Consider the following 12,143-nt stretch of genomic DNA (forward strand, 5'->3'; position numbering starts at 1 on the left):
CCCTCCTTCTCGCTTTGTCTCGCTCTCCGTCTATTTTCTGGCCATAATTACAGAGCTCATGAAAGCGTTTAGAGTCTCATGAATATTTAGGTCTTGGAGGGGAAGTGTCAAGGGAGACCCATGTGTGGCTGGCCTGCCCTAATTATGGAGATCCACAAGCTCACGCACACACACACACACACACACACACACACACACACACTTAAAATGAGCATGGAAGGCTAGAAAATGATCAAAAAGCCTCCAATTTGGGAAAAGCTAATATAGGCTTAAACAAAGGTGTAAGCACAAACTGGCACATGCACGCACGCGCGCACACACACACACACACACACACACACACACACACACACACACACACACACACACAGCGGGGAGGTAATAATAGCACAGCTGGTTCTTTCTGCTCACTATTGTTAAATAGCGAGATAATGACGGACACAAGCCTAGCAGATGTGTGTGTGCGTTTGTAGCTAGCAGTCTGGAGGATGGGATGGGGTTTTTGGATGTCATGTCATGCTAAGTCATAACAGGGATGCAGAGAAGTGTGACTCATTGACTGTATGACGGACAGCATTGAGTCAAGGGGAGATGGTTGTGGGGGGGGGTGCTTTTTGGCTGGAGAAAGCTGGAGAGGAAGGAAGGGGGTGCATGAACAGAACTATGTATATACAAAATGAATCAATGAATTAGAGCTAAAAGAAGCAGGAGAATTGGGGTGAAGGAATAAAAGGCGGATTTAGGAAAAGCGGAAGGAGCGAGCGTACAAGTCGGTGGGCGGACTGAGAGAGGAAAGGGGAAATCAGGAGGGTTGTGTGTGTGTGTGAGAGAGAGAGAGAGAGAGAGAGGTGAGAAAGGTGAAAAGAAGAAGGTGAGAAAAGAAGCAAACGAGAGAGACATGGGGGTGAGAGTTTTGACATTTGAGAAGGAGGCTTGTACTGTAATGAGTCATTTCAGACAGGGAGGGAGGCTGGCGCAGGATGGGGGAGAGTGGTGAGAAGAACAGAGGAGAGAGGTGTAAGGAAATGTGGGAGAAAGATGAGAGACCTGAACAGCATATTGGGAGGGTAGGAGACGAGGGAGTACAGTGGAGTGTGTCGCTGCAGATGGTGATGTCTCTGTAAAGGTGAGAAGCGAGGGTGGAGAATTTAAACGCAACAAGCGTGTATGTTTAGTCCCAGAATAGAAAATAGCATGATGATATAAATGATTCACGGGTAGAGTTGGTTGGGTGTCTGTGGACTGTGTTTTATAAATTCATAATGCTCACATACTGTCGCTGAACTGAAATAATCCCTACCGTTCACATTAGCATTTATAACTGTGGGATCAGAGCAAATTTAACAGCTGTTTAGGTCAGCGTCAAATCACTGAATTACATAACGGCTGACATAGTAAAGGACACGCCAAAATAAAGTGCCATAGTAAGGTGTGTCTGAAACTCTCCTGGAGGGATGAATTCAATTCTTTCAAATGTCATTTCCTCAAATTAGTGCTTTGAGGATGATGACATTGAGCATTATCTTAAAGGAGACATATTATGTTCATTTTCAGGGTGGTCCTTTTATTTTGGGTTACTACTGGAATCGGTTTACAAACTTTAATGCTCAAAAAATACATCAGTTTACTCATACTGCCCTGGCCTCTGTCTGAAACGCTCTGTTTTAGGTCCTGTCTCTTTAAGTGCTTTAGCAGAAGGGTAAGCGCTCATTGGTTATGATTACACAGCATGGCGACGCAATGTAAAGTTTTGCTAAAACATTATGATGATGGTGATGATGATGATAATAGCGAGGGGAGGGAGGGGAGGGGAAGAAAGTAGAGTGGAGGAAATTTGAGCGAGATCAAAACAAGAACAACCCTACATCGAACCCTGAACCCCAGAGTGTGAGTCAACAAGCTGTTGGTGTCTAGAATGAAACGTCAACTGTGAATTTTTTTGACTGTATAATGTAGTAAAGTTACTTCACGTACATAGTATAACTGAAGCTACGTACGAAACATAGGTAGGTTTGTCACTGACCCAAGTTGAACCCAAACCACAACGTTTTCCTAAACCCAATCCCCAAGCCCAATATTATATTGTAATAGACACTGATCAGCCACAACATTAAAACCACTGACAGGTGATCTGAATAACATCGATCATCTCATCACAATGCGATGTTCTGCTGGGAAACCTTGGGTGCTGGCATTCTTGTAAATGCCACTTGACACGCACCACCCATCCAAACACTGTTGTGGACCAAGTACACCCCCTCATCACAACAACACTACCTGATGGCAGTGGCCCCCCAACAGGACAATGTGCCCTGACACACTGCAAACACTGCTCAGGAACAGCTCGAGGAACACAATAAAAGGCCCAAGGTGTTGACCGGGCCTCCAAATTCCCCAGATCCAAATCTGATCGAGCATCTATAAGATGTGCTGGAGCACGTCTGATTCACGGAGGCCCCACCCCCCAACATACAGGACCCAGAGGATCCACTATAAAACACCCTGGTGCCAGACACCACAGGACACCCTCAGAGGTCTTAAGTCCATGTCTTGACAGGTCAGAGCTGTTTTGGCTGCACAAGGTGAACCTTCACAATATTAGGCAGGTGGTCATAATGTTATGCCTGATTGGTGTAGATTGTTTGTAAAATATGAGTAACTGTTGTGCAGTGTGCAACAGTCATTTTAGAACAAAATGAACAATGAGACAGTTGCTTGCAGCACCCGCCCATGATCATTCTCAAGAGATACTTTCTACACCAAATTTCAATTAAAAATGTTGGTTCACATTTGGACTAATTTCATTCATAAAATTAAACAACTGGTATCCAATTGACCCGATCGCTACAGTATGACAGCGCGCTAACAACACCAGTCACTTCTGGACTATCAGTTGATTTCAGGAGATATGTGAAATCAGCAAGCTTGTTTATTTCTGCTGTCATTTTCAGGTGTAACTTAAACATTTAAAGATTTACAGTTAAACATGATGGTCGGACCTTTCTGATGTTTCTGGTTTGTTTATTTTATGAACCTTAGGTCTCCAACCTGAGGTTAGTGATTAGTGAGAAATGAGAGCACCAGACATGCATTTTAGATTAATCAGATAAATACACTTTGACATAAAACAATGAAAACAGACCATCAAGCGTTGTAAATAAACACTGTCATTGTTGCTATAGCAACGAGAAGAAGAAGATCAAAGGAGATCAATGGAGACAAATCAAAGGAGATCAGTGGAGACAAATCAAAGGAGATCAAAGATTCAGTAAACATTCTAGAATGTTGGAAATGCTATAAAAGTCAGAAATTATATTTATGCCATTAGTACTCAGACCCTGTTACAATGGAACGTGCTCCGAGTAGTAGAGAGAGAAGCCAGATGAGAAATCAAGCCTTGATTCAGGAAAGAGAAAGAGAAGAGAGGGGAGAACATATGCTGGCAGCGAGGCAGCGAAGCCAAATGAGACAAAACACAGGGGTCCAGCGGAAGACAAAGATGGGAGACATGGAAGACAACTCCAAGATGGAGGAATTTACTTTGCTTTCCCTTCAGAGAAACCTAAGGTGTGAGCTGAGGGACCACAAGGTGAAGCTCACCCAAGATGGATCTGAGGGCAGAGTCAAATTGGAAGTCCAAGAGGATGCCCTGACTTATATCCTTGATCAGCTCCAAGGAAATAAAGTGTGGGCCTGTGAGAAAGAGCAGATGGAGAAAGAGATAGATGGCCTGAAAGCCCAGCTAAATAAGGGCCAGTCTAATGTCCACTCCTCAAACACGGAGAGGGAATATATGAAATCACAGACCCAAGTGCTCTGTGGGAGCCTGTCTCAACCTCTGGATAATCTTGAAGTAAAGACTCCTTACAGCAGGACCCTCGAAGACACACTGCGAAAGATGAATGAGGATATGAATCTGAAGTTGGAGGAGACTAAAGACCTGGAATCACAGCTCATCAAATGCTCCAAGATGCTGAAGAACACTAAGGGTGACCTTGCGAAGCAGATTTCTAAGAGCAAGGATGTTCAGGTCAAATTGGAAAAAGTGGAGGCTGAGAAAGAGGGCCTTCAGAGGGAAGTAGATGCAATGAAATTAGAAGTTGGTGTTGAAAAGCAGCTGCGCACATTGGCTGAATACAGCACTGAGACAACTACCCTACTCCTGAAGGTGCAGCTCTCTGACAAAGAAATAGAGTTTGAGACTCGCACAAAAGCCGAACTGCTGGAGGCCAATCTTGTATATGAGAGGGCTCAAGTTCAGAAGCTGCAGGAGAGACTGGGCAAGAAAGAGGAAGCTCTTCTAAAACAAAAGGAAGATGCTAAGAAGTTTCTAGAAAGAACCCAGACTTACCATCGACTCCAGATTGAGGAACACGAAGAGGAAACCAGGAAGGTCGCATTTGCCCTGAAAAAGGCAGAGGATCTGCTGGAGACCGAGTGCCTCTGCTGGCAGCAAGAGAAAACCTCCCTGCTGGAGGAGATGGAGAAATCCAGAGCTCTCTATGTGGCTCAGCTGGACGAGCAGAAAGACAAGAACGACACCCTTGTGGCTGCTCTGAAAAGCATGAACAACCATCATATTGAGTGGCTGGAGGAACAGAAGTCCCTCAATCAGAAGGGGAAGGAGGCTATGGAAAGAGCTAAGGCTTTCCATCAAACCCAACTTGAGGAACACAAAGAGGAAGCCAGGAAGATCGCATTTGCCCTGAAAAAGGCAGAGGATCTGCTGGAGACCGAGTGCCTCTGCTGGCAGCAAGAGAAAACCTCCCTGCTGGAGGAGATGGAGAAATCCAGAGCTCTACATGTGGCTCAGCTGGACGAGCAGAAACACAAGGACGACACCCTCGTGGCTGCTCTGAAAAACATGAACAACGATCATATTGAGTGGCTGGAGCAAAATACATCCCTCATTCCGGCCACAGAAGACTTCAAGAAGACTCTGCAGGATATGCAACAGGAGGTGAAGGAGGCTGTAGAAAGATCTGAGGCTTCCCATCAAGCCCAGCTTGAGGAACACAAAGAGGAAACCAGGAAGATCGCGTCTGCCCTGAAAAAGGCAGAGGATCTGCCGGAGACCGAGTGCCTCTGCTGGCAGCAAGAGAAAACCTCCCTGCTGGAGGAGATGGAGAAATACAGAGCTCTCTATGTGGCTCAGCTGGAAGAACAGAAACACAAGAACACCACCTTCATCGCTGCTCTGAAAAACATTAAGCAGCAACTGGATGACGGCCGTTTTGAGTGGAAGAAGTTAAAGAATTTCCTCATTCAGAAAGGGAAGGAGGCTGTGGAAAGTTGTCAGGCTTTCCATCAAGCCCAGCTGGAGGAACACAAAGATGAAACCAGGAAGATCGCGTCTGCCCTGAAAAAGGCAGAGGATCTGCTGGAGACCAAGTGCCTCTGCTGGCAGCAAGAGAAAACCTCCCTGCTGGAGGAGATGGAGAAATCCAGAGCTCTACATGTGGCTCAGCTGGACGAGAAGAATCATAACAATGACATCCTCGTGGCTGCTTTGAAAAGCATGAACAACCATCATATTGAGTGGCTGGAGGAACAGAAGTCCTTCAATCAGAAGGGGAAGGAGGCTATGGAAAGAGCTAAGGCTTTCCATCATGCCCAACTTGAGGAACACGAAGAGGAAACCAGGAAGATCGCATCTGCCCTGAAAAAGGCAGAGGATCTGCTGGAGACCGAGTGCCTCTGCTGGCAGCAAGAGAAAACCTCCCTGCTGGAGGAGATGGAGAAATCCAGAGCTCTACACGTGGCTCAGCTGGACGAGCAGAAACACAAGAACGACAACCTCATGGCTGCTCTGAAAAGCATGAATAACCATCATATTGAGTGGCTGGAGCAAAATACATCCCTCATTCCGGCCACAGAAGACTTAAAGAAGACTCTGCAGGATATGCAACAGGAGGTGAAGGAGGCTGTAGAAAGATCTGAGGCTTCCCATCAAGCCCAGCTTGAGGAACACAAAGAGGCAACCAGGAAGATCGCGTCTGCCCTGAAAAAGGCAGAGGATCTGCTGGAGACCGAGTGCCTCTGCTGGCAGCAAGAGAAAACCTCCCTGCTGGAGGAGATGGAGAAATCCAGAGCTCCACATGTGGCTCAGCTGGATGAGCAGAAAGACAAGGATGACACCCTCATGGCTGCTCTGGGGAATGTTGAGCAGGCGTTGCAGGGTCATGAAGTTGAGTGGTGGGAGCTAAAGACATCGCTCATTCAGGCCACAGAAGATCCTAAAAAGACTCTGCAAGAAAAGGAGCAGGATTCGGAGGAGAAAGAAAGCTCCATGGAGTCCCAGTTGGAAGATCTCATGAGCCAGAAGAAGAAAGAGAAGAAATGGTTTCAAAAATTCTTCTAGAGCCCAGATCCACGCTCAGGAACAGAGACTTGCTCAAACACACACAGTTGTTATCCCTGTGCTATGACGGGTTTTCTCCGGGTGCTCCGGTTCGCCCATTTTCATTGATGAAGAAATTCTTCAATGAAAAAAAAAAAAAAAGTTAAATCAGTGCATAAAAATTATAACATCTGCACGACATTGCACGATCTGGCCCAAACCGTCTACGTTCATCTGGCCCACATATTGCATCTGCCCTGAAAAAGGCAGAGGATCTGCTGGAGACCGAGTGCCTCTGCTGGCAGCAAGAGAAAACCTCCCTGCTGGAGGAGATGGAGAAATCCAGAGCTCCACATGTGGCTCAGCTGGACGAGCAGAAACACAAGAACGACACCCTCATGGCTGCTCTGAGGAATGTTGAGCAGGAGTTGCAGGGTCATCAAGTTGTGTGCCAGGAGCTAAAGACATCCCTCATTCAGGCCACAGAAGATCTAAAGAAGACTCTGCAAGAAAACTAGCAGGATAGGGAGGAGAAAGAAAGCTCCTTGAAGTCCAAGTTGGAAGATCTCATGAGCCAGAAGAAGAAAAAGTAGAAATGGTTCTGAAAATTCTTCTAGAGCCCAGATCCACGCTCAGGAACAGAGACTTGCTCAAACACACGCATTTGTTATCTCTGTGCTACGACGGGTTTTCTCCGGGTGCTCCGGTTCGCCCATTTTCATTGATGAAGAAATTCTTCAATGAAAAAAAAAAAAAGTTAAATCAGTGCATAAAAATTATAACATCTGCACGACATTGCACGATCTGGCCCAAACCATCTACGTTCATCTGGCCCACATATTGCATCTGCCCTGAAAAAGGCAGAGGATCTGCTGGAGACCGAGTGCCTCTGCTGGCAGCAAGAGAAAACCTCCCTGCTGGAGGAGATGGAGAAAGACATCCCTCATTCAGGCCACAGAAGATCTAAAGAAGACTCTGCAAGAAAACTAGCAGGATAGGGAGGAGAAAGAAAGCTCCTTGAAGTCCAAGTTGGAAGATCTCATGAGCCAGAAGAAGAAAAAGAAGAAATGGTTTCAAAAATTCTTCTAGAGCCCAGATCCACGCTCAGGAACAGAGACTTGCTCAAACACACGCATCTGTTATCCCTGTGCTACGACGGGTTTTCTCCGGGTGCTCCGGTTCGCCCATTTTCATTGATGAAGAAATTCTTCAATGAAAAAGAAAAAAAAATTAGTTAGTTAAATCAGTCATAAAAATTATAACATCTGCACGGCATTGCACGATCCGGCCCAAACCATCTACGTTCATCTGGCCCACATATGGTCTACCACCATCTGCATAAAAATATCATTAAATCTGAGCATAATAAAAAAAATAGCATGAAATAAAATCAAATAAAAAAAAGATAATAATAATGTCACGTTTGTCAGTCAGTTGTTGTTGAGAATTTAAAATCTGTTGTTAAGCTTTAACCACACACAGCTCATTTGACAGCAGAACTCGTGCTTTACTTCTGATACTTCAAGTACCTTCAGCTGGTTATACCTTTACTTAACTAAGGTTTTGAATGCAGGACCTAAAGTGTTACATTGTTGTATATATTTCTACATAAACGAAGGATCTGAGTGCTTCCTCCACCACTCATCTACTACTGACTGTAGAAAAATAACATATCAAGTCCCAGAAAAATCCTGTGAGCTTTTTGACGAGGGAATCAAGGTGATCACTTTTTTAGATCTTTAACATGCAAAAGAACAAGCTGTATATAAAACACTGATGCAAAGGAAAAAATACAGAAAAGCATAATATGTCTCCTTTGAATTGAGATCAGGCGACTGTGAAATGCCACCGCACAGGATCCATATAATTTTCATGCTCATCAAACCATTCAGTGACCTCTTGTGCACTGTATGGAAACATCTGCATATGGGGAATGAGATACAATATTGCAGCCAGTGTGTGCCAGGTGTGAAAATGTCAACGTTGGCTAGCTTACTGATGATGTCTAATCGCATTTTCTTCACCTCTGCAATGATGTCATCAGGGTTATTTCGGGTTAGGCTTGGAGGCAACAGATTTTATTCGACAAACTAAAAGTGTAAGATACCTGTTGTGTGTTTATCAGTCAGAAAGGGTTGAGTGCTGCGTTCATGTCATATCAGAGGTATCGTAATTAAGAGATTCCAACTTGTATTCGGCAATGACATCAACATTTAAATTGTAATCTGAACAACATGTCTTTGTTCCCTGAAAGCCCTAGGCATCAAGACATTAAAAACGACTACAAATCTTTTTGCTAACTATCTTGTCACTGTTAAACATCCGCGGCTGGTTCAGTCCAGCTGTTGTAGCGCTGCGGTCCCGACAGTAGATGAGGCCCGTCTCACCGCCACCGTGTGTAAGCTTTCATCAGGCCTCTTCGCAGCCCTGTGAGCAGAAGCCAGACCACTGCCACACGCTGTGAAGGCACGCCACCGCCTCACAGACAGTGACACACACACACACACACACACACACACACACACACACACACACACACACACACGCTGGTACCATTATGAATGCGGGCGCACACTCAGAGGCACACAAACAAACGTGTCAGCACCACTTATGACAGACCACAGTTTGATGAGGTGTGTCACCAGTCTGAGAGGAGTGGAGCCCTGTGTGTGTGTGTGTGTGTGTGTGTGTGTGTGTGTGTGTGTGTGTGTGTGTGTGTGTGAGGGAGAGAAGTTAGTAATCACTTAATCACATGATAGCAATCATTGTTCATCAACCAGCTCCAGACTGGACGGGCTTATAATACCATTCGGCAGCAGCTGTGTGTTTTTGAATATTTATGTGTGTGTGTGTGTGTGTGTGTGTGTGTGTGTGTGTGTGTGTGTGTGTGTGTGTGTGTATGTTGAGGCGGGAAGAGCTGAAAGGAAGTACTGTGTTTATTTATACAATATACTGAATGTTTATTTATGTATTCTGTATATTAGCTGAGAAGTGAAATGAATAAAGCAGTCAAGTGAAGCCTCAAGTCCGTCAGAACGCCTTCAAAGTGTTTTCAAGTGTCCTCAGTGCTGCATCTCACTGAGATTTCTGATTTTCAAACGTGCTGGAGGGTCTTTCAACACTATTTTCCATTTTGTTTAAACAACAGTTGGTGGATATTTGTGAAAACCACTAGTTATAATGAAAATATCAACTATTACCTATTCACCCCCCCCGGCTCTTCTTCTCACACACACAGAACGGTTTAATCTGGCAGTAGATTTGAAAGGAAATGGAAATTGGCAGGTTCTCATAGGCAATAAATATAGTGGTAATACAACCCCTGCGCTGGGCTTTGATTGCGACAATGTGTGCAGGACTCCAGCCATGGAGTCGTGTGGACAGAGTGTGAGTAGTTTCTTTGTTTACCTGCAGTTTCTGTTTTTTCCTCATTAATTATTAGACCAGTTGTGAGACCAAGAATGATCAATTTTAATGTAATTACTGAGGAAATCCATCCTCTTACTCAGGCCCACTGCATGCACAAAAATGGGAAAGCTGCAACTCGACTGGTTGGCAGAAGCGTACTTTTTCATAATGACAGGACATGACTGAAAACAGCGGGTCAGTACCTTTACGTTCGACTGATGCTGATTTCAGTATCGAGAGTTCACAATATGAGATAAACTACAGAAACATGACATCTTTAAGTAGGTTTGCTTAAATAATCTTATTATTGCAATTAAAGACTTGATGACTTGTGTAATCAATCGGTCAGTTGTTTTAAGGGCTGCAGCTAATTGTTATTTTTATTAATAGATTTATCTGCGGATTATTTTCATGATTATTCATTTTCTTTTGTCCAACCATCAGTCCAAAACCCAAGCAGCCTTTATTAAATATCAAAAATGACAAAGAAAAAAAAGGCAATACTTACATTTACATGGCCGGAAGCGGGCTTTCTGCTTGAGAAATGACGGAAATATACGGCAATTAATTCTCTTCCGACTGACTAATCAATTAATTGACTTATTTTTGCAGCTCTACCCCTTTTAGTTGATCTAACAGTTCACATTTACCTCCTCATACTTTCCTCCTCATCCGTTATTAAGCAGAAGAATCTTCTTCATGCATCTCCTTGTCCTGAACATACAATTTCCCTGTCTGCTATTTTTTGTTGGGGTTTATAAAATGAATTGTAAATGATCTCCTTCCTTCTGTGTTATTAGCGGTGACTTTCAGCACAGCTGGAGCCTGTGTAGTCTTTGTTTTGGAAATTCACCACCGGAATTATTTCCACCATCATCACTTTTTCAATCACCTCCTCCAGACAGCCTCCCAACACACACCAAACTCAATTTCAAAATGAGTGTGCTGCGGCTCTTAGAGCACACTTAGAAACAGAAGCACTATGTCATCCAGTCAGCACTTTGTGCTTTACTACTGACATGATTCGCGGTGAAACACAGCATGTGTGTGTGTGTGCAAGAGGAAGAGGGGCAAACAGGAAGGCAAAAGGAGAAAAAAACACCCCGGCTCATGTGGAGGATTAAAAGATGATGAGCGCTCAGTGAAGCAGATGTGTGTGAAGAGTAAGATAATGTTTGTTTGTTCTGAGAGAAAGAGAAGAGATGTGTGCAAAGCCATTCCAGGATATAGGAAGGGCATTAGGTTCACATCGTAAAGAGAGCATCCCCCCACTAATGAATTATTTATTCATTCATTTTTGTTTTTCATTAAGTGAGGATCTGGGTCAGACACAGGAGCACGACTGTGTGTAAGAGGGCGACGAAGAAATGAAGAACAGGACAGATGTTTCTGCACAATGAGGAGTGAAATCTGCCGCTTTGGAGCAGCGGACGAGGCCGTTAGCAGATACGAGGGCAGATGCAGGATATGAGGCAGATATGGAGACGTGAAGAGAGACCGGCACTCAGAGAGACAGACATATGTGAGCCAGCTGTTTGTCATCTCCCTTCGGTCAGAAACCAGCAGGTGTTTGTATTCGCATGACAGATGGAGACAATTTGTGGCAACATGTTGTGTTGCATCGCGATAAGAGAAGCATCGGTTTCCTTCAGGGTTTCAGCCTCCGAGCTGGTTTATCTGCCTCTGTAACAGATCTGACCGATCGCCTTGAATTAGTCAAAGAAACAGGAGGCGGCTGTGAAACTGGAGAGTCTGTACAGTACGAAACACCTTGCAACGTGTGTGTGTGTGTGTGTTGGTGTGTGTGAGAGAGAAACAGAGAGGCAGCAGGAACAGACAGCACATTTACTTTTGAACCACACACGAATGCTCAATATTTCTTGAAGATTTTTTTTCTTGGGCTTTGGGAATTTGTAGTGGACTTTTTCTGACTTTGACATTGTGAAAGTAGATTAGTTGTTGATAAAGATGTGTTGCTCTGTGGGCAACTTTGTGTCTTTAGTAGGGTTGCAATGGTGTGAGATTTTCAGGGTTCGATAACCGTTTCAGAAAATACCAGTTTCATGTTATATGGTATTTTATACAATTATTTTTTAATTATAATTTCACAAAATATTGTATGTATTGACTCTGGACAAATCTCAAACTTGATATGAACTTTGTCAAATTTGTAATATATGGCCAACATTTTTGTTAAAACATTTAAACTGGATGCTGAATAGTTTCAGCTGGGAGAGTCAGTATATGCCAGTTGGAAGTTCACCACTTACTTCCATAAGTCAACAAAATAAGTTCACAAAATGTCAAGAAAATAAATATTTTCATACCTATTCCCGGCATCATACAGAAAATACAACAGCAGGCTGTCTGAATCCAAGTTTCTCCCTTTTTACCG

The 12,143-nt window shown here is 44.0% G+C and overlaps 1 protein-coding gene across 3 annotated transcripts in view; it reads left to right on the forward strand.

Moving 5' to 3' along the window:
• LOC311267074 (SPRY domain-containing SOCS box protein 4-like) overlaps window positions 1-12,143 on the forward strand; it is an 82,748-nt gene that overhangs the window by 8,505 nt on the left and 62,100 nt on the right. Inside the window, exon 2 of one of the 3 annotated variants that reach the window (XM_084369916.1) lies at window positions 11,061-11,270. The exons of 1 other annotated variant lie outside the window; for it this stretch is intronic. The gene's annotated coding sequence lies outside the window, so the exon portion shown is untranslated. Of the gene's footprint in view, window positions 1-10,177; window positions 11,271-12,143 lie in introns of those variants that run through there. One more of the 3 variants, XM_084369915.1, reaches the window with a different exon arrangement.

This window comes from Pagrus pagrus, assembly GCF_965226575.1.
Source record: "Pagrus pagrus genome assembly, chromosome: 12".
Taxonomy (NCBI): Eukaryota; Metazoa; Chordata; class Actinopteri; order Spariformes; family Sparidae; genus Pagrus; species Pagrus pagrus.